The 19,201-nt window shown below is 48.1% G+C and overlaps 1 long non-coding RNA gene across 2 annotated transcripts; it reads right to left on the reverse strand.

Annotated features, from left to right (window-relative positions):
- Positions 1-16,472: 16,472 nt before the first annotated feature.
- Positions 16,473-18,985, reverse strand: LOC101426732 (uncharacterized). Of its 2 annotated transcripts, none has more exons than XR_009182198.1 (3): positions 18,833-18,985; positions 17,847-17,922; positions 16,473-16,689 (listed from the first exon to the last, which is right to left on the reverse strand). It is a non-coding gene; the product is annotated as an uncharacterized lncRNA (long non-coding RNA). The 2 variants fall into 2 exon arrangements; XR_011646942.1 differs by having other exon boundaries at positions 17,764-17,922.
- Positions 18,986-19,201: the final 216 nt, after the last annotated feature.

Here is a 19,201-nt window from a genome sequence, read left to right on the forward strand (position 1 = left end):
ATTCTCTCTGGAGACTCTGCTAATAAAGTTTCCTCTGGGCACAGCCTGTAACACTAATACCACTACAGAACTCTGATGGGAACAGAATCAATGCCTCTGAACATCATAGCCACTTTGAAGGGTGTGAATAGGCTCACGTGAAAGCAGTTGATTATTAGATAAGAAACCTATCCCCAGGTGAGGCACAGGTGGTGTCAGAAATGAAACTGAAATTGAATTTATTGAAATAATAAATTATAAACTCTCTCTTCAGCAAGAAAACAACATTGATAGTCATATTAACAGATTTTTTGACTTATCATGTTCCAGGTATGGCTCTAAGCTTTTTACATTCTTGATCTCATTTACTTATTTTTTTAAGTACTGGGGCCAGGGATTGAACCCAGTACCCTCAAATGTGGGAAGCTGGCACTCAATCACTGAGCCACACTGGCTTCCCTGAGCTGGTTTTTTCATTTGTTTTGCTTGTTGTTTGTTTTTGTGCTTTCAGGAGGTACTGGGAACCAACCCCAGGACCTCCCATGTGGGAGGCAGGAGCTCAACCTCCTGAGCCACATCTGCTCCCCTCATTTACTTTTATTTTTTTAAAGATTTATTTATTACCCCCCACCCCCATTGTCTGCTTTTTTGTGTCCATTCGCTGTGTATTCTTCTGTGTGCACTTGTATTCTCTTCAGGCAGCACTGGGGATCTGTATTTCTTTTTGTTGTGTCATCTTGCTGCGTCAGCTGTGTGTGTGGTACCACTCCTGGGTGGGCTGCGGTTTCATGCAGGGCAGCTCTTCTGCGCAGGGGCCACTCATTGCGTGGGGGGCACCCTTACTTGGGGACATCACTGCATGGGCTGGCATTCCTTGCTCACAGAAGCACTGTGTGTGAGCCAGCGCACTACATGAGCCAGGAGGCCCTGGGTATCGAACTCTTGGACCGCCTGTGGTAGGCAGATGCTCTATCTGTTGAGCCACATCCACTTCCCATCATTTACTTTTAAAATATCCACACGAGGTAGGTAGTATTACTAACCCTATTTTTGCAGATGAAGAAAGTGAGGCTTAGAGATATTAAATACCTTCACACCTCTCTGGCTATAAAACCTGAATATGCATATAAACTCTGAGATAGAGCTAAGACTCAAATTCAGGTGTCCAAAGCTTATGGTCACCATAACATTCTGCATGCACTTGAGAAAGAAGACCAAGATCAAATACTTACTTTCTGTTTGAACTGAGGCAAGTCATTCTACATTTATAAACTGGGCACAATATTTATTGTCACTTTTCTCACAGCTGTCATGAAAAACAAACCTGAGACTTTTTCTGTGAGAGAGTTTGCTGAATTAAAGTATCACCTAAAATGTTTTATATATACCCATATTTTCAAAATAAGTTGATTTCTCATTGAAACTTAAGTATTCAAAGACAATCAAGAAAGTCTTACCCAAAACCACAATCAACAGTTTCTGGAATGCATCTGACAAAGCCTTCTGAATGGCAAGCTTCTGGGTTGTCTTCCTTTTCATAAGGAAAGATAATTGCCCTAGATCCAATCCAAACAAAAGGACTTAAAATTCCTATCTGAATAATTGACTTTTGTTAAATGTTTATAAAAATCCACGATTTTTATATCACATCTTAGTGATTAAGGGCAGGCACAGCACAAGCGTATGGCTGAATGACTCTGTTGTAGGTACATCCTGGCAGAGTACATTTTTACTTCTCTATTCTGGCAGTCCCAGAAGTATGAGAAGGGAGACACAGGCCAGGAACTTAGCACATGTCTAACACCACCCACAGATTTCAAAATGACAAAGCTGCACTCCTACGGGCTCTTGTCCCTTGTACGTCAAGAGCTAGAATCACACATCAGGATACTTTGGTGGAGGTGCAGACGATGTGGCCCCTCCTTGGGCATCACCTCTGGAGCCCAGTCCACTCCACTTGCTAACAGTCCTGCCTCTGACTTAAACTCTTAGGCTTGAGTGCCATGTATTCTAGAAAAAAATCAGAACCAATTTGCGTACTGCTCAGGGTAACTATACTGGACTGCTTCTGATAAAGCTCTTCCATAGGAGGCAAAGGACTGAAAGTTTACATGCTTATATAGGTTTTTAGATGATTTTGTTCGGGTAACTGAAGGTTGCAAGAGATCTGTATGTGAAGGGCTCTTTTAGTACAAAGCAAGTTCTTAACCAAAAGCTTGAAAAACATTATTCCCCTCCCCAAGCTTCTTGGCAGGAGGTCGGCTCTAAACTTTTAATGAAAGGTTCTGTCAGGTACTGCCTAAGGATTAAGGTAAAAAACCCGTATTGAAAGGCCCAAGGCAGAGTTTGGTAAGTAGATGGTCTGATGATACACCTGAAAAGATGAGTTTAAGAAAGAAAAAATGAGAGGGTCCCCATGCCCACCACTCCCCGCCCCTCACCCCCATACTCCACCCCAACCCATCCTGGAAACAGACCTTCCTCCTGCTCGTGCAAAGGCTCCTGGGCCATGCCAACTCCAGGACTCCTGCACCCGTGTGCTGGCAGCACCACTTCAAAGCACAGAAGAACTTCAGGCTTTGCTTTGGAGGTGGTACCGTGATATCTTCATTTTCTCTTTCTTCAAGGTCAGAAAGATCCTGAAGCTATTAGGATTCTGAATTAAATTTCCTTTCAAGGATCCCAACGTAGACTTTAAAATGTTTTGTTATTAGAAATGAAAACTAAACACCATGAACCTCAGCTAATAGTTGAAGTATCCTATAGCTTTAAAACTGAGTAAGATTTGTGAATGAATTACTGAAGACAACCACTTCTTTTTATATACTATATAAAAACTGGGGGGAAAATTATAGACACCATCATCCAAGTCACTGAAATTATAGGTTACCTCTAGGCAGCAGGCCAATGCTGAGATATTTCTTATTATCCTCTCATAGTAGGAGATCTCCCACATCTCCTCCCCCAACCCAATTCAATCCTACTCTCTAAAGTCTAGGACTTTGCAGAGTATTGAATTAAAGTCTGGTTAAAGAAAACCTACAAAGTTTACCTTGATGATCCTCTTTGACCATCCATTGAAACCAAAGTAGTAATTTGCTAGTTCTTGCCATCGGGAGCTATTTAGGGCAAGGGCCTGATGTTGAAAAGCCATACATCTGGTGCCGAAACGAACCTAACGACACAAGAAATAGACCAACAAGTATCACAGCCTGCCACAGAGACTTTAGTTTGGATACACCTGAGATTTATCCATACCAATTCAGAGGATTGTGAAGACAGAACGTTTTAAGTACTAGAGTTCATAGTAAGTCCGACATAAATGTTGTTTACTATTATTAAGCTAGAGTACTTTTCTGCATCTTTCCAGGGTCTCTGTTTAATAGGAAGGTTTCCCTGCTCTATGGTGGTGAACAGTGATGATGAAAGCAAGCAAGGAAGCCTGCAGAAGCAAATTATAGGAACAAAGAAAGTAAAATTGTGCAAAAAGAAGACAAACATGGGCATTTGCTAATAAAAGTGAACTTTTAATTGTTTTGCTTGCGAATGATATGTATAGAGGTATGTGTATTCCTCTATAAAAAATGGGCAAAGGACCTTGAATAGATGTTTCTCCAAAGAAGATATACAAATGGCTAATAAACACACAAAAAGATGTTCAACACTAGTAGCCATTTAGGAAAATGTAAATTAAAACCAGAACAAGATATACTTCACACACACAAAGATGGGTATTATTTAAAAAAAAAAAAAAAAGGAAAATAAGTGTTGGAGGGTATGTGGAGAAATGTGGAATTCCAGTGCATTGCTGGTGGGAATATAAAATAGTGCAGCCTCTTCTCACTGTGAAAGGAATATGGAATTTCCTCAAGAAATTAAACATATAATTACCATTTGACCCAGAATCCCACTGCTAGGTATTTACCCAAAGAGAGTGAAAATAGGGCCGCAAAAGAATACTTTACCCAAACGTTTTTAGCATCATTATTCACAATAGCCAAAAGGTACAGACAACCAAGTGTCCATCAACAAATAAATGGATAAAAAAAATGTAGAACATTCGCACAATGAAATTTTAGTCATAAGAAAGAAGTTATGAAGCATGCTGCAACATGGAAGAAATTCAAAAACATTTATGTTCAGTGAAATAAGCAAGATAATATGGACAAAAAGTCTATGGTAATATCTACAAGAGATGAGGAGAAATAGCAAATTTCTAGAGACAGAAAGCAGATTAAAGGTTATGAGGGAGGGGAGTGGGAGAGAGAGAGGGGAAGGTTTAAGTCTTCCCATCCAGGAGCTCTGGCCTGATAATACGACTTGAAAAGCAGGTAAGACGGACCCACTGCCAAGATAGGACCTCAATCTGCAGCAACCCTCTCCCCAAGTTACTAACCCCTATTAGAAGAAGGAACACACACACACCTCTATACACATGACTAGCAACAATGAGACGTTCACTTCCATTAGCAAGCTCTTCTATGAGAATGTAAATAACTCCAGTGTTAATTCTCTAACTAATTTACACTTTACGGTGTATTTCTTATATCACTTGTTCTTTCCTTTTAGGAGGTACTGGGGATTGAGCCCAGGACCTTGTACATGGGAAGCAGGTGCTCAACTACTTGAGCTACATCTGCTCCCCACTAGTTATTTCTTAAGAGTCTATTTCATTTTTAAATAGAAGTATATGAATATATTTATTGTAAAATTTCAAACAATACAAATAAAGCATTATTTATTTATTTCTCTCCCCTTCCCTCCCCCCAACCCATGGTTGTCTGCTCTGTGTCCATTCGCTGTGTGTTCTTCTGTGTCCACTTGCATTCTTGTCAGTGGTACCGTGAATCTGTGTCTCTTTTTATTGCGTCACCTTGCTGTGTCAGCTCTCCGTGTGCGGCACCACTCCTGGGCAGCCTGCACTTTCTTCGCGTGGGGCAGCTCTCCTTGCAGGGGTGCACTCCTTGCATGTAAGGCTCCCCTACACAGGGGACACCCCTGCGTGGCACAGCATTCCTTGCACACATCAGTACTGCACATGGGCCAGCTCACCACATGGGTCAGAAGGCCCAGGATTTGAACCCTGGGCCTCCCATATGGCAGGCAGAGGCTCTATAAGTTGAGCCAAATCCACTTGCCGAAATAAAGCATTTTTTTAAAGATTTATTTATTTTTATTCCCCCCCTCCCCCATTGTCTGCTCTGTTCTTCTGTGTCTGTTTGTATTCTCATTAGGTGGCAACAGGAACTGATCCTGGGACCTTCCAGAGTGGGAGAGAGGCGATCATTCTCTTACTACACCTCAGCGCCCTGAGATGATCTGCTCCATCTCTTATTATCTCTCTCCTGTGTCTCTTTTTGTTGTGTCATCTTGCTGCGCCAGCTCTCCACATGGGCCAGCACTCCTGCGTTGGGCAGCACTCCTGCGCAGGTCAATACTCTGTGCAGGCCAGCCCTCACGCAGGCCAGCACTCCACGTGGGCCAGCTTGCACATGAGCCAGCTTGCCTTTTCCAGGAGGCCCTTGGTATCGAACCCAGGACCTCCTATATGGTAGATGGGAGCCCAATTGCTTGAGCCACATCTGATTCTCAAAGCATTATTCTTTATTAATTTGTTTATACATCTCTATTACTAGTTTATAAGTTCCTTAAGAGCCTGAGGGTACCACATCTTATTCTTTTCTCATTCTCAACAAGCACAGTTCTTGGCATATAACAAGGGATTGTCTGTTTACTGAATGAATGAAAGAATGAGTAAATTTTTTTTAAAAATTACTTTTCCCACCTGAACCTGCTTGCTAGGAAGGAGAAATGAAGACCACTTTTTTAATATGGAGTGCAGCAGAGGCTGGCCTGTACAGTGAGTCATTGTGAAGCTTTTCTGGACAGAGAACTTCAGAAGGGCTGGGAGTTCCTAAGCAGTGGAGATAGTGGGACCTTGGATAACCTTGCCACAATTCAGACTGGAAACCATTTTCCTTCTTGCTGCTGAGAAAAAAGTCTCTCAGGTGCCTCAGTGTGCTCTCCTGCCCCGCCAGCGGGTGTACGGAGACCACGAGGACAACAGGGTACCCGAGAGAGGGAGTGGTCAGATGGTGGGGAAGAACCACTCAGAGCCGCACCATGGTGTGTCATCTTCTTCCATTTATTCTTTTTGTACAGAGCAAGCTTATATAGCGTCTTAAGCATTCGTGTTGCGAGGGGATTGGTCAGGGCTGGAACAAGACCTTATATGGCTTGGAAAGGGCTCCAGGGGAAAAAGGGGCGGGGAGAGGGCAGGAAGCAGGGGGAAACAGTGCTGAATCATGCCGCCCGCCATTTTTTCTGCTGGTGTGGGGCAGTCCGCAAAATGGCAGGCGCGCCCCCAACAGGTCCCCCTTTTTAGTTTTATTAGAAACAGGCTCGTGTGATAACAGAAAGGAGGGAGACTGTGCCTGTCTTAGGTCGAGGCTGCACCCGGTAAGGGATTTGCCTTACCCGGTATGCGATCAGTCTTACCCGTCATCGGGGAGCCATGGCAGCAAAAGGCCATGTCCCTGTCTTAGGTTGACTGATGGGTCAGTCCAGTTGCCCGTCATTGGCTAGCCGGCCTAGCACCTCAATGACCATGACCGTGGGGGGTGTGCATGGACAAATGCAGAATTCTCTGTGGCCTTACAGTAGCGCCTGATCTAGGCTGCCCTCAGCACCCTGAGAGCTGTATGGATTACACCTCTCCTTTTTGGCAGCCTTCTGGGCCTTATCACCTGTTTTGGGCTGCTAACTGACCTCTACCTAGGCCGTACAGCTGCGCCTGTCTTAGGTTGTCTCCCAGGAGATCTTACCCGTCTCTGGCTGCCAGCTGGAGATGCATTTTGCCCAGTGACCCCGAGGACAATTCTGGTGTCCATGAGCCTGGGAGGGGGCCATATTGCTAAGGAGACGTCGGGCTGGCGGCTTTCCTTACACTATAGGCACTGCTTTTATTAAGGTTGGGGGAGTAGGGGCAAAGGGAAGGGAAAGAGCGGTCCGCTAGACAGCCGATTCTGCGACGGGGGCGGCAACGTCTCGGTAGTCGGACCCAGGGGCGGAAATGCGCTGATATTGTCGGGCAGTGGTGAGGAACATGACTTGAGCGGAGATCTGCTGCATTCTTTCCGCAATGATGAGTGGCAATAATCTTCCCGTCGTGCGCCGCAGGATTGGTGGCGGAAGCATGAACGGTGAAGGTGGCGGTATAGAAATCTTGAGTTACCGGTCGCTTTGCTAAGGAGGAGATGGCCTGCATGAGCAGGACCCCCAGGACGTGGGTGGCCTCCATAAACATAATCTTCCTTTCCCTGCAAGAAAGCAGAAGGGGAGACCTCAGGGTGGGTGACTCTGTTCCCTGGGTTGGTTAACTTGTTTGACCAGTCTCTCGGGTAGCCACCGCGCGGCTTCTAGTTCTTGGGAGTAGACGCACACTGATCCTCTGCCCCAGATAAGGACAGGGTCAGGACCATGCCAGGAATTATCTAGAGGGTCCCTCCCCCGGACTGTGGCGTGTTGTGTCATGGTACCAGAATGCCAGAAGCAGTCAGCGGCTGAGTGGCCACTCTGGTCTAAGGTTAGAAAATTTAGAATAAAGAGAGCGTGGTTTAGTAAGTTCCGAGGGGATCCCCTGACGGGGTACCACTCTGCGGTCACCCCTCGGGCTGAAGTGTGGTTTGCTGGCCTGGCGGGGGAGCGGCCGCGGTAGGCCTAATTCCAAGCCGCTGCCCCCATAATAGGGTGGCTGGTCGGACTCACCACCACCCCTGAAGGGAGCTCGGCATGGGCGCAGAGTGCCCTCGGGTCTCCCCTTCTCGGCAGCCATGCTTCCGCGGCCGCCCCTCCTCCCGGATAGCGCCACACGATGCCTTATGAGGCAACACCCTTCTTCTTCTTTCTCCCTGCGCAGGCGCAGGGCGGAAGATTCCAGTCCGCCTTTTCCCCTCCCCCCGACAGCAGCAACAGCCAGGCGTGGGCGGGAAACTCAAGTCTGCCCTCTACCCCAGCAACAGCAGCCACCAATCCCTAAACCCTGCCACTTCCCCCAGCAACAGCAACAGCCAATCCCTAACCACCACCCCTCCCCCGTCCAGTACCTCCCACTGACCTTTCTCCGGCAACCAATCAGAGCAGGGCATGGCTTCGACCAATCAGCCTTCCCCAGCCCCTATAAAACTGTTGCCTCTCCCTCAATAAAGTTGGACCTGCGTGTTTACCTTGTCTCCGTGGTAGTTCTTCTGCTGTGTGCCCTCCAGTCCTGAGAGCCCCCAACAAGGGCCTGGCCTCCCTTGTCCCCAGTTCGTCGCCTGCTTCTCTGGGCGACCCCCTTGTCACCGGCTTCGCCGGGCAACCCCGTCAGCCGAACCGCGCAACCCCTGTGAGACCGACCCCTCGTCTGCTGCCGGACCGACCCCTCGTCCCAAGCGGGACCGATCCCTCATCCCAAGCGGGACCGACCCCTCGTCCTGAGCTGGACCGACCCCTCGTCCGCAGCCAGACCCCACCTCTACCGACCGAGCAAACCGTCGCACCACTCACCATTCTTTACTTTATGAATAGTGTGCTTTAGAGATAAGTGTGCCCTTTCAACAATGCCTTGGCCCTGGGGGTTGTACGGGATGCCAGTGATGTGGGTAATGTTAAGACATCGGCAGAAGGTAGTAAAGACACAACCGGTGTAACCGGGGCCATTATCTGTCTTAACCTGGCGCGGGGAGCCCAGGAGGGACATGGCAGGTAGTACATGCGCGACTACGTGCTTACCAGCCTCACCTGTCTGGAGAGTCGCGAACCGCTGAACGTATCAACGGTAACATGTACGTACTTAAGATTCCCGAAGTCTTGGATGTGGGTTACATCCATTTGCCAAAGAGCGTTGGGGAGAAGCCCCCAGGGATTGACCCCGTAGTGTGGGGTGGGTAAGAGCGTGACACAGGAGGGTCAGTCCCTAGGAAAAATACCCCAAACCTGCGCGATTAGAGCGTGGGGTAGCAGAGATGGGTTCAAGGCACCTGATTTGGTTCTTCCAAGGCCCTTCCCAGGCTTGAAGCCCCTGGTTTAGCATTTGAGCGGTGACTATCGGACTAGGGCTCCCGATCACAGTTCCCAGTTGAGCGAGGAGGTCTCTGCCCCCAAACGTTGAAGGGGATGTGAGGGAGGACGTAAGGTTTTATGTGTCCTCGGTGTCCCTCGCCATCTTCCCAGGAAACGAGTTGGGAACTCTGTTCCGGGGGTGAGGACTGTCCAATGCCTTGTAAGTGAGTGGCTGAGGGGGTGAGTGGCCACACAGGGGGCCATTGCGCCTTTTGAAGAATGGTAACATCCGCCCCCTGTATCAATAAGGCCCTCGAATGCACGGCCTTACGGCGTATGGTTAGCATGGGCTTAGAACGGGTGATTGTCTGAGCTCAAAAAAACGTCAGCGCCCCGCCTAAAGCCTGATCGCCTCTATGTGAACCAGCAGAGGAGTTGGGAGAAGGCACTAGGGGGAGCAGAAGAAGTTGAGCTATGCGCGTGCCGGTGGGGAAGGAAAGGACACTCTTTAGAGCAGAGGCCAGAATCTTGATCTCACCAGTAAAATCAGCATCCACAACCCCGGGTGTAATGTGGAGGCCCGAGAGGGCAGAGGATTCTCAACCGAGGATAAGGCCAACACAGCCGGGACGGCAGAGGACCGAAGATACCCGTAACTAGAGGCTGAACTCCCATAGGGGGCGTTAGTACCGTGTGGGAGGTGGTACAGAGGTCCAATCCTGCGCTCCCAGGGGTAGCCCCGCTGGAGGTGGAGGAAGGATGGAGGTTTGAGGCCTGGACTGCCCCGGTTGTTTGTGGGGGCCTGGGGCTGGCCCCCTCCTCCCGTTTCCCTGTAGGGGAGGGAGTGGGTGACCGTCAACATCCGTTTTGACCAGCACTCGTTGGCCCAGTGCCTACCCCTGTGGCATCTAGGGCAATTATTAGGCAGGCCAGTAGGGAGGGACCTTCTTGCCACAGGGGGTAGGGGCACCAATGGGGGGGTCAGAGGGGCGACGCGGGCAACTACGCACCAAGTGATCAGGTGCTCCACAACCAAAACAGCTCCACGGGGGGCGGTTTTGAGCGGGTAAGTTGGCGGCGGAAGACGGAGCGAAGAGCAGCCGCAAGCACCTCCCCCTGGTTTTGTAGAGCAGCGGCAAAAACCTGCGCCTGCTGCTTTGCAGGCGTGACGTCTGCGCACAGCCGGATATATCCGGAGAGAGACTCGGAAGTTTTGTGTGGGCGCAAGGCATCTTGACAGGCCCGGGATAGCATTTCAAAGGCAGCTGCTTGAGAAAATCAGAATCTGTGGCCTCGCCAAACAGGCGCTCGGCCACTACTCTCAGGCGACCGACATAGTCCGAAAAGGGCTCCTCGGGGTTTTGGCGCACCGAAGTGATGGAAGTGAGGGGCTAGCCTTTGGTAGGCAGCCTGCGCCAGGCTTTAAGAGCGGCCATGCGGATTTGGTCATATAGGGAGGCCAGATATTCCGCCTGTTCCAACGTAGACTCATAGTCGCCTGTCCCCAAGAGCATATCACGGGTGTCATTCTGGCCTGTTTCTCGGTTACGAGCGGCCGCGTCTTTGCAAAAAACCTCGTACTCCACCCTCCACAAAAGGGTGTCACCGGGCGACAGGGCTGCACGAGTGAGCGTAGTCCAGTCATTGGGAGTAAGCCAATTGTTGGTGAGACTATCTAAGACCAAGAGAGTATAGGGGGCAGTGGGACCGTAGGTGCTCGCTGCAGTTTTCAGCTTCTTCAGATCTTTTAGTTTAAAGGCAAGATGGCAGTGGGAATGAAATGGCCCCGTTTACGGGAGGCGCCGCCGCCCTCCGAAGCTTGGCTGCCCTCGTCCTCCAAAGAGGTGACCTCTATTACCGGGAAGGCAGAAGCGGGGGCAGGTTTAGAGGAGAGCCGCTTGGTCAAAGCGGTGCAGAGCTGGGACTGGCTCCGACTGGCCCCTGTTGGGGGAGGGGAGACGAGACGGGAAGAAAGATGGCGGCACTGAGAATGCAGAGCCACGCGGTCACGCGGCTGGGCGAGCCGGAGCCTGAGGTCCGAATTGGGATCCTCTGGGGGTGCGGAGGGGGCATGGGGCGGGGGAAACAAATGGTTGGCTGGCAGAGGGGCGGATATGCCCTCAGAATCGGACTCCCCGGAGTTAGACTCCGAAGTAGACCCTCCTCTTTTGCTACACTCTGAGGAGCGGTCAAAAGCCTCCAACCTCTTTGTTTAAGTCTTCGCCGTCTCAGGTTCACTGTCCGCGGTGGGGGACATGGGCTCGCCCTCCACGGGGGGAGCCAAGGCCACCGAGGGTGGGCGAGAGCCAGCCCGAAGGGCCTCTTCTCCCCGCGCAATAACACGGGCAGTGGCCTTGCTACAGTGACGGACTGCCAGGAGGTCTTGGTTGGCATTCCAGTGAAAAAAGGCGCTGACCGGGACTCGACCAGGACCAAGGGTATTGTAAAAATCCTGTAGGGCATCCCCAACCCTACGCCACACTCGTTCATCTATGGTACCCTCATTAGGAAACCAGGGACAGACCTCTTTCAGAAACGTGAAGAACGATCGCCAACTCCCGATCTTTGACTTTCACCCCCCTTGCCACCAAGGCATCTTTCAACCCTTGGATAAAAAGGTCGTGCTCGCTTAGCGCCTGCCCCATATTGCTGCCTGTACTCTCGCTGCTCCGCAACTCTACTTACCCGGCACCGCTGATGGCGTTACCTCAGCTGCTGCTCCGCAACTCTCAGCTTTCGGGAGCTGCCTCACTGAACCCCTCGTGCTTGGGCCCCACGCTGGGCGCCACCTGTGCTCTCCTGCCCCACCAGCGGATGTACAGAGACCACGAGGACAACAGGGTACCCGAGAGAGGGAGTAGGCAGATGGCGGGGAAGAACCACTCAGAGCCGCACCATGGTGTGTCGTCTTCTTCCGTTTATTCTTTTTGTACAGAGCAAGCTTATATAGCGTCTTAAGCATTCGTGTTGCAAGGGGATTGGTCAGGGCTGGAACAAGACCTTATATGGCTTGGAAAGGGCTCCGGGGGGAAAAAGGGGCGGGGAGAGGGCAGGAAGCAGGGGGAAACAGTGCTGAATCATGCCGCCTGCCATATTTTCTGCTGGTGTGGGGCGGTCCACAAAATGGCGGGCACGCTCCCAACACCTCAGGACTTCCCTTGATTTTATTTTCAAATGTTATTTTTCTTTTCTGTAGTTATAAAAGGCAAAAAGGTAGGAACTATGTGGATTTGGTAAAGTATAAAAGAACAATTGAATTAAACTAGACAGCAATTTGGGGGATAGCAACCCAAAATTTGCATTCAATCACTCAATCAATCTGACATGAACACCCTTTCCTCTCATCTATATTTTGAGTTGTAGAGCATTTCCTTAGCACTCTATCATTGACAGGCTTTATGCTGTGAAAATCTGAAATCCTAAAGTGTATGAAGGGGTTTTAATGTCCAAAGAGCACTAAAAACTCATTATTTACAAATTGATACCATGTAAACTTTTCATAATCTTTGCAGTAGCATCTGTAATATCTGAGTAGCTACATGAGATGATCATAGGTTACAAGCAGGAAGATCCTAGTTTGCAAATTAAAGAACATCTGACAGGTAATCATTTCATTCACAGGGAGTAAAGCCAGGATTGAAGAAGGTGTTGAACAGGATATAGAAGGGGAAGTTTTATACCTGGAGTAACTCTAAGGAGAGTTCTCAAATAAGATTAAGGTTAAATCAAAGAGGAAAGGAAGATGGACAAGAAGAGGCAACAAGGCCAGTGGAAAGAATCAAAGAGCCAATCAAAGACATACAATTATAAGCCTTTTGGGAAAATTAAGCCTCACTCATTTAGAGAAACTGAATTGTTCTTAAAAAGGAAAGGTGGTTTAACTGAGACATTGAGGCATGTAATGATATATAGTTCTGGGACTCTGGGAAAGTGAAAATGATGGGCATGTTGATATGGAATATGGTTTCTACAGTGCATTAAAATATGTTTTGTCTATTTTCTGGAAACTGAAGAGGGTTCTGAATAGTAATGATGATGATGATGATGATGACAAAACATTCTTTATGCCACGTAACTGCTAAAAGAGTCACTATCAAACACTTTAAACCCACATGAAGTAAACATAAGCAAGACTCTTGAAAATTTCCCAAATTTAGGGTCAGTATAGAATGACCTGGGGTTTAGCATCAGTAAATTTCTATTTGACCTCTAGCTCCAACAATTAACCATCTTGAATCCCTTCATCTAAAAGAAATAGGAGAGTGGAGGATCAGTGTGGTAACACATCTGAAAGCATTTTGTAAATCAATGAATTCACACTTCATTCCAGTGGGGCTAGGAATTCCACGTTCAGACCCACCTTCACTGGAGATTTCTGAAAAAGCAGCTTCTGGTCGCATGCCTTTTGGACTCTGTGAGCATCCCTTGCTGAATAAAACTTGATGAAGGCATAGTAACCAGGACCAGCCACCGCAGCATTTGGGAAGACACGGATTGAATACAGAAGGCCAAACTGGGAGAACACTGTGAACAGAGAATGCTGTGGGGTGGTCCCACACCGAGTAAGTGCATGGAAGGTCACACCTAAGAAACAAAACCGCATATTCCCTTAAATTCCCCAAGCAATTCGCCACAAAGGGTACAAGCCAAAACACCTGTCGTTTCACGAATAAGTTTTCCTCTCAGCTCCTAAAACCTGAGAAGCGTTAGAAGGTAGCATGTGCTGGTTAAGTTACCTCTCCGCGTCTCTGTAAACTATGCTGGGGCTAGTTAAATGCTGGGACACCCTCTAGAACTAATGTTCCTCTTCCCGTGCATTCAACGCGGCCTGAAAGTGACGGAGATCACAGGCGGGGGAGGAAATGGGAAGTAATGAGCACGGGTGAAAGTGCCAAGGCAGTACTCCCGGACTCCCAGCACCAGGCTTTCTTCTACCCTCCCTCCACCCTGGCCCCGGCTCACATGCAAGGCCTCGGTCGTGGGCCCAGAGCTCAGCTCCCACACCAGCAAGGTTTTATCACCCTCGGAGGGAACCGCGAAAGGAACCAACTCTGCCATGTCATCGCTACTGCGCGTGCGTGGCTGAGACTCAAGCAGCAATGCGCCTGCGCAGGGCGCGCCCGCGAAGTTTTAAAGGAAGCCGGCGCGAGGGGTGGGGCTAGCCCGGCGTGGGCGGGGCGTGAGCGGCTCCCGGCGGGTTCTCAGCTCCCTCCGCTGGCTGACGTCGGCGTCTAGTTCCCATCCTCCCCCCACCCCCCGAGTTTCACAGAGTTTAGTGCTTTTATTAAGCTGTTATTTTCAGGGTAGCATCTAAGGGCGGGTTTATAGGATCAAAGGGGACGGACAGACCCTTTATGGAGGCCGGCTTCATATTCTCCTCTGGAGAAGGGAGAGGCCTAGGAGACTAGTGTTAGGTAGTACTCGTTCCTGACCTTTGAAAAGTTTTCCAGGAGCGGTGTCAGAAATGGCCACTACATGATACAGTTCTTTGACTCTAGAGTGTTCTCAGGAGTTTTAAATATGCAAATCAAGGTATAATTCACTAAACCATTAAACGTCTGGCATGAAGTCCTTAAAAAGAATTCCGAGAGTCCTGTTGAGTTGCTGCAAACTGTATATGTGTGTGTGTGTGGTATGGGATGATGCGGGAGGTTTATTTTCCATGAATTTGGAAAACCAAAAAGGGGGTCCAAGTAAGGCCTTTAAATTGAAGCTGTCCAATGTCCACATAGAAAAGGTGGCATTGGATTGGGAAAAGTGGACATGGTGACTGATGGGTATGGGGAAAGGCAGGAAGAGATGAGAGGTGGAGGCGTCTTTGGGACATGGAGTTGCCCTGGATGGTGCTTCAGGGGCAATCACCGGACATTGTAAATCCTCACAGGGCCCACTGGATGGAATGGGGGAGAGTATGGGCCATGATGTGGACCATTGACCATGAGGTGCAGAGGTGCCCAAAGATGTACTTACCAAATGCAATGGATGTGTCATGATGATGGGAATGAGTGTTGCTGGGGGGGGAGAGGTGGGGTGGGGGTGGTGGGGTTGAATGGGACCTCATATATATATATATTTTTAATGTAATATTATTACAAAGTCAATAAAAAATAAATAAATAAATAAAATAAATCTCATACTATTTAAAAAAAAAAAAAAATTGAAGCTGGTGGTGCTACGAGAAGGAACATTCTAGGCGTCCTGAGTGGGCTGTTTGGCAGAGTAACATGCTGAGAGGGAACCCGTGTGGATCGGAAGACTTTCTCTTCATCCTAGACTGTCAGAGCCAGAAGGGTCCTTGCAGACATGCCTCTTGTGGATTCTAAGAAATGGCCTTGGAACTGTAAGGTTTTCCCCTAATCAAATTCCCGTGATAAAAGCCAACCCATTTCTGGTACTTTGCGTAAGCAGCCCTTTATCGAACTAAGACATGGTCTATGATGAAGTTTTCACTAGTTTTCAGAAAAAACTTATTTCAGAAATAAGAAAAAGGTCATCAGTTTTAAAAATAGTTCATAAAGCAAAATCGATTCCATTTTTTTATCCTATGATTATGACCTCCTTAAAATTTTGGTGATACACTTTTTTTTCTTTTATGAAGAAATACTGATAAATAGGTGATTGTTGTTTTGATTACTACTCTTATGGGGCAGTAAAATAATTAGGAAATCTTACCATGGTCTTATTTTCTTGTTTATTTTACTGACCTGTGAATGGAAAAGTCTGGGACCCGCTGAGAAGTAAAACTTCTCATTTTACAGCTGAAGTTTAGTTGAGGCCCAAAGGTAAGGTCATGAGTAGCCCAAGCTGATATCCCAGTTTGTTCAGACACTGCTAATGATGGATATGAGAAGGAAATTCCTCCAACTGCCCCTTTTCTGCCTTTGTCTTTGTCTAAAACCGAGTTGTATTCCACCTCAGCATACTCTGAGAAAACTGATTCCTCTCCAGTGAGTCCATTCTAAAAAATCTAGATTCTAGCCCATTCTCCCACAACACTCCAAAATATTGGCTCCATTTTCCTCATCCCATCATGACTTTCTCCATCTCAAAATCAGATCCTTAGCTCAACTCATTATCTTCTTCTGAAGAATTACTCAGATCACAAAACTATCAAACCAATATTAGATTTTACTAGTCATTTCATTATCCATTGTAATTAGTCGTGTATATCTCTGCTTCTTCACCTAGATTATGAATGCTTAAAGAACTATAGTTATGTTTTATCTTCCTTCTTAGTACATTTCTACCATATTCGGCACCAAATGTATGTTGAATTCACGTCTACATTAACACATTCTTTGCGCAGGGAATGCTTTAATAATTCAAAAATTATAGAAATTTTATTGTGGTCCCCTTGGTTTGCAAATGGCAGTCAGGAACCTGAGGCCTGGGCCTGGGTGAGAACAAGAAGGAAGTCCAAGAGAACCATTTATTCCTGGTGCTCTGGTCAATTTGGAAGTTAGAAAGGAAGAAAATTTATTCGTAAATGGGAAAGGAAGAAGATAACAGGAAGGGGAGGCAAGAGGAAGAAGAAACAAAGAAGCTCCACTTGAGGAAAAGAGTCCTGGAATGACTCTGCCTCAGGCCTGTGCCCTTGTTTCATCACAGGTGACATCCTGTCATCCAGTAGGTGAGTAGCCGGCCTAAGCAGTGCAGCTTCCATTCTACCTGTGGAGAAAAGAGATGCCGTTCTTGCTTCCCACTTAGTAGCTTCTTTCTCCACACATATAACCTAGCTTGTGATGAATTTTCCATGCAGAACAACTTCCAGAATCCCCTTCATTCCTAGCTCTCTGGTCTGTCCTCGGTTCTTCCTTCAAATTTCCCTCATCCCTGCTGTTTGTCTTCTTCCCCCGTTCATTATGTTTCCACATTTCAAACCCTTTTCTCCCTCTGAAGGGGGAAAGCACTGTGTTACAGGACTGTTACTTTAGAAATCCAAGGTGCAACCATTGACTCTCCTACAAAAATATCAGCCCTAAAATCAACAAGCTCCCTTAATTATCATGATGTTTCAGAGAGTGCAAGGCCCTTAATTCTTTCAATCCTCATGGTCACCTTTGGAGGCAGCCAGAGCAAATCTGTATATTCAGTCTGAAGTTCAGAAAAGTTAAGTAACCATCCCAAGGTCCATAATTGGTGAGCTGACAGATTTGGGGTGTCTGCCTGGATGATGAGCAGCACATTCATTTACAGAAAATTTTGCAGCCAATAATGGAGAGAGGGCCCTAGTGGCAGCCATGAAAGTATTCCTCATCTCCTTCCACACCCACAGCTGAGCGGACTGAGGTGGGGAACAACTGGTTCAAGCTCAACCAGTCAGATTCTCTATCCCAGGAGCCTGGACTGACCCTGAGTCTAGCCAGTCTCTGGTTTAGAACTTTAGACCACAAGCTTGGAGAATCCACGGTTTGTTCTGTGGACAGGGGCACAGAGGAAGCTGGCCTGCAGAGAGTGGTGAAGCGGATGCACCAAGAGAAGCAGAAAGCTGCCATGGAAAACTTGCTGCAGTTTCCAGCCCTGGTTCTGTTCTCTTCCTGAGGCCCAGCTGTACTGGTGTGAGACACCTTGTCCTCACAGAATATATTTCCCCCAGCCAGATCAAGTCGGTTTCTGTTACTGCAATCCTGAGTTTTGTTAAACATACCAGAAAATAAAACAGATCCCAGGCTCACTGACTCAGAGTTTCAAGCCCTTGCAGGCCACACATTTTTTTTCTAGACTGTGAAAGGGAGTGCCTACCAGTCATTGCCTGTTGCCCCTTTCTCTGCCATGTCCTCCTCCTTGGGGCTCTGCATGCTAACTAGGTCCCACAGTGTCCTCACCAGTTCATTCCCCCTCCTTCAGACACAATCCTTTTGGCATAGTTGATGGCTGAGAGAAGATTGGAGTTCAGCAGTTCTGAAAGGGAGAAAGGGAATAATTGAGAGCACAGAGAGTCCCAAAGGCTGAGGCAGAAACTGGTCTTCCTGCATAGGTACCTGCCACCATGAGGCTGGGCGCTTCCAGATTAGGCAAGGTCTCCCTCCCAGGGGCCCATTTAAACATCCTTGCAGTGGCTGGTGGGGGTTGGGCATCCAGGCTGGTGGGGGAAGAAGGCTGAGATTTAAGCCTGTTCATTACCATACTTCCTAGCCAGGGAAGATGGTGGTTCTCCCAAACTTTGGGGGTGGTCCTAGGGAGAGGAAATGCCAAAACAGGCAGCACACTGGCCAAAGTAAAAGTCCTGCCTAATAAGTGGACTCTCTAGACAAGGAGCCCAGGGATGTTAGAGTATGCAGGAGCTGGGTGGGGAACAGGGAAGCATGGATTCTGTCAAACCTCCTGGATCAGCTCGGAGGTGGGAAGCATGCACTTGGCTTTTGGTTGGGCCGTTAGCTGAAGACAGTTCTACTTAGTGGTTACAGCTGTGCTTCAAGGCTGCTGTCTGGTATTAAGTACTGGTTCTGTCCAGGAGCCTTGGTTTGCTCATCTGTAAAGTGGGAATCATAATAGTTTCTACTGCATGGAAAGTTGAGAGGATGAAGTGAGCTATGCCTGCAAGGTGCTTAATACATGATCTACTCTTAACTGGTTGGCTACTGCCTCTGTTCTGCTACCGGTGGTGGTGCGTAGCCTTTCTGGAGCCTGCTTGAGGATGCCGCAGAATCTCCTAACTGGACAGGCATAACCCACTGCTCAGTGAAAGATGTCCTGATTCTTTGGCCCTCCCCTTTGGGGGGCATTCTCAGACTGTAGGTGGGAAGAGAAGATCTGTGAGTAGAACTGGGTCTTCCCTCTCATCTCTCGCACCCTGGAACCCTGGTCAGACCTTGATAGTCCACATGGCAAAGGTTTTCTGAATGACTCCGGTAGTGGTTGCCCCAGTAGTGGCTGTTGATCTGGAATATGCCATAGTCGAAGCTGCCATTTGCATTTTCATTTGCCTTTGATATGTTGAAGCCACTTTCCACAAAAGCCAGGCACAACCCTTAGATCAAGGAGAAGAGGATCAGGATTTAGAGGAGGCCAAGCTGAAGGAGAAGGGAGAAGGAGAAGGAGAAAGGGGGTGTGCAATCGAGAGGATGGAGCAGGGAACCGGATTTGGCTCAATGGATAGAGCATCCGCTTACCACATGGAAGGTTCCAGGGTTCAAACCTGGGGACTCCTGACCTGTGTGATGAGCTGGCCCCTGCTCAG

The sequence above is a fragment of the Dasypus novemcinctus genome, chromosome 21 (assembly GCF_030445035.2).
Source record: "Dasypus novemcinctus isolate mDasNov1 chromosome 21, mDasNov1.1.hap2, whole genome shotgun sequence".
Taxonomy (NCBI): domain Eukaryota; kingdom Metazoa; phylum Chordata; class Mammalia; order Cingulata; family Dasypodidae; genus Dasypus; species Dasypus novemcinctus.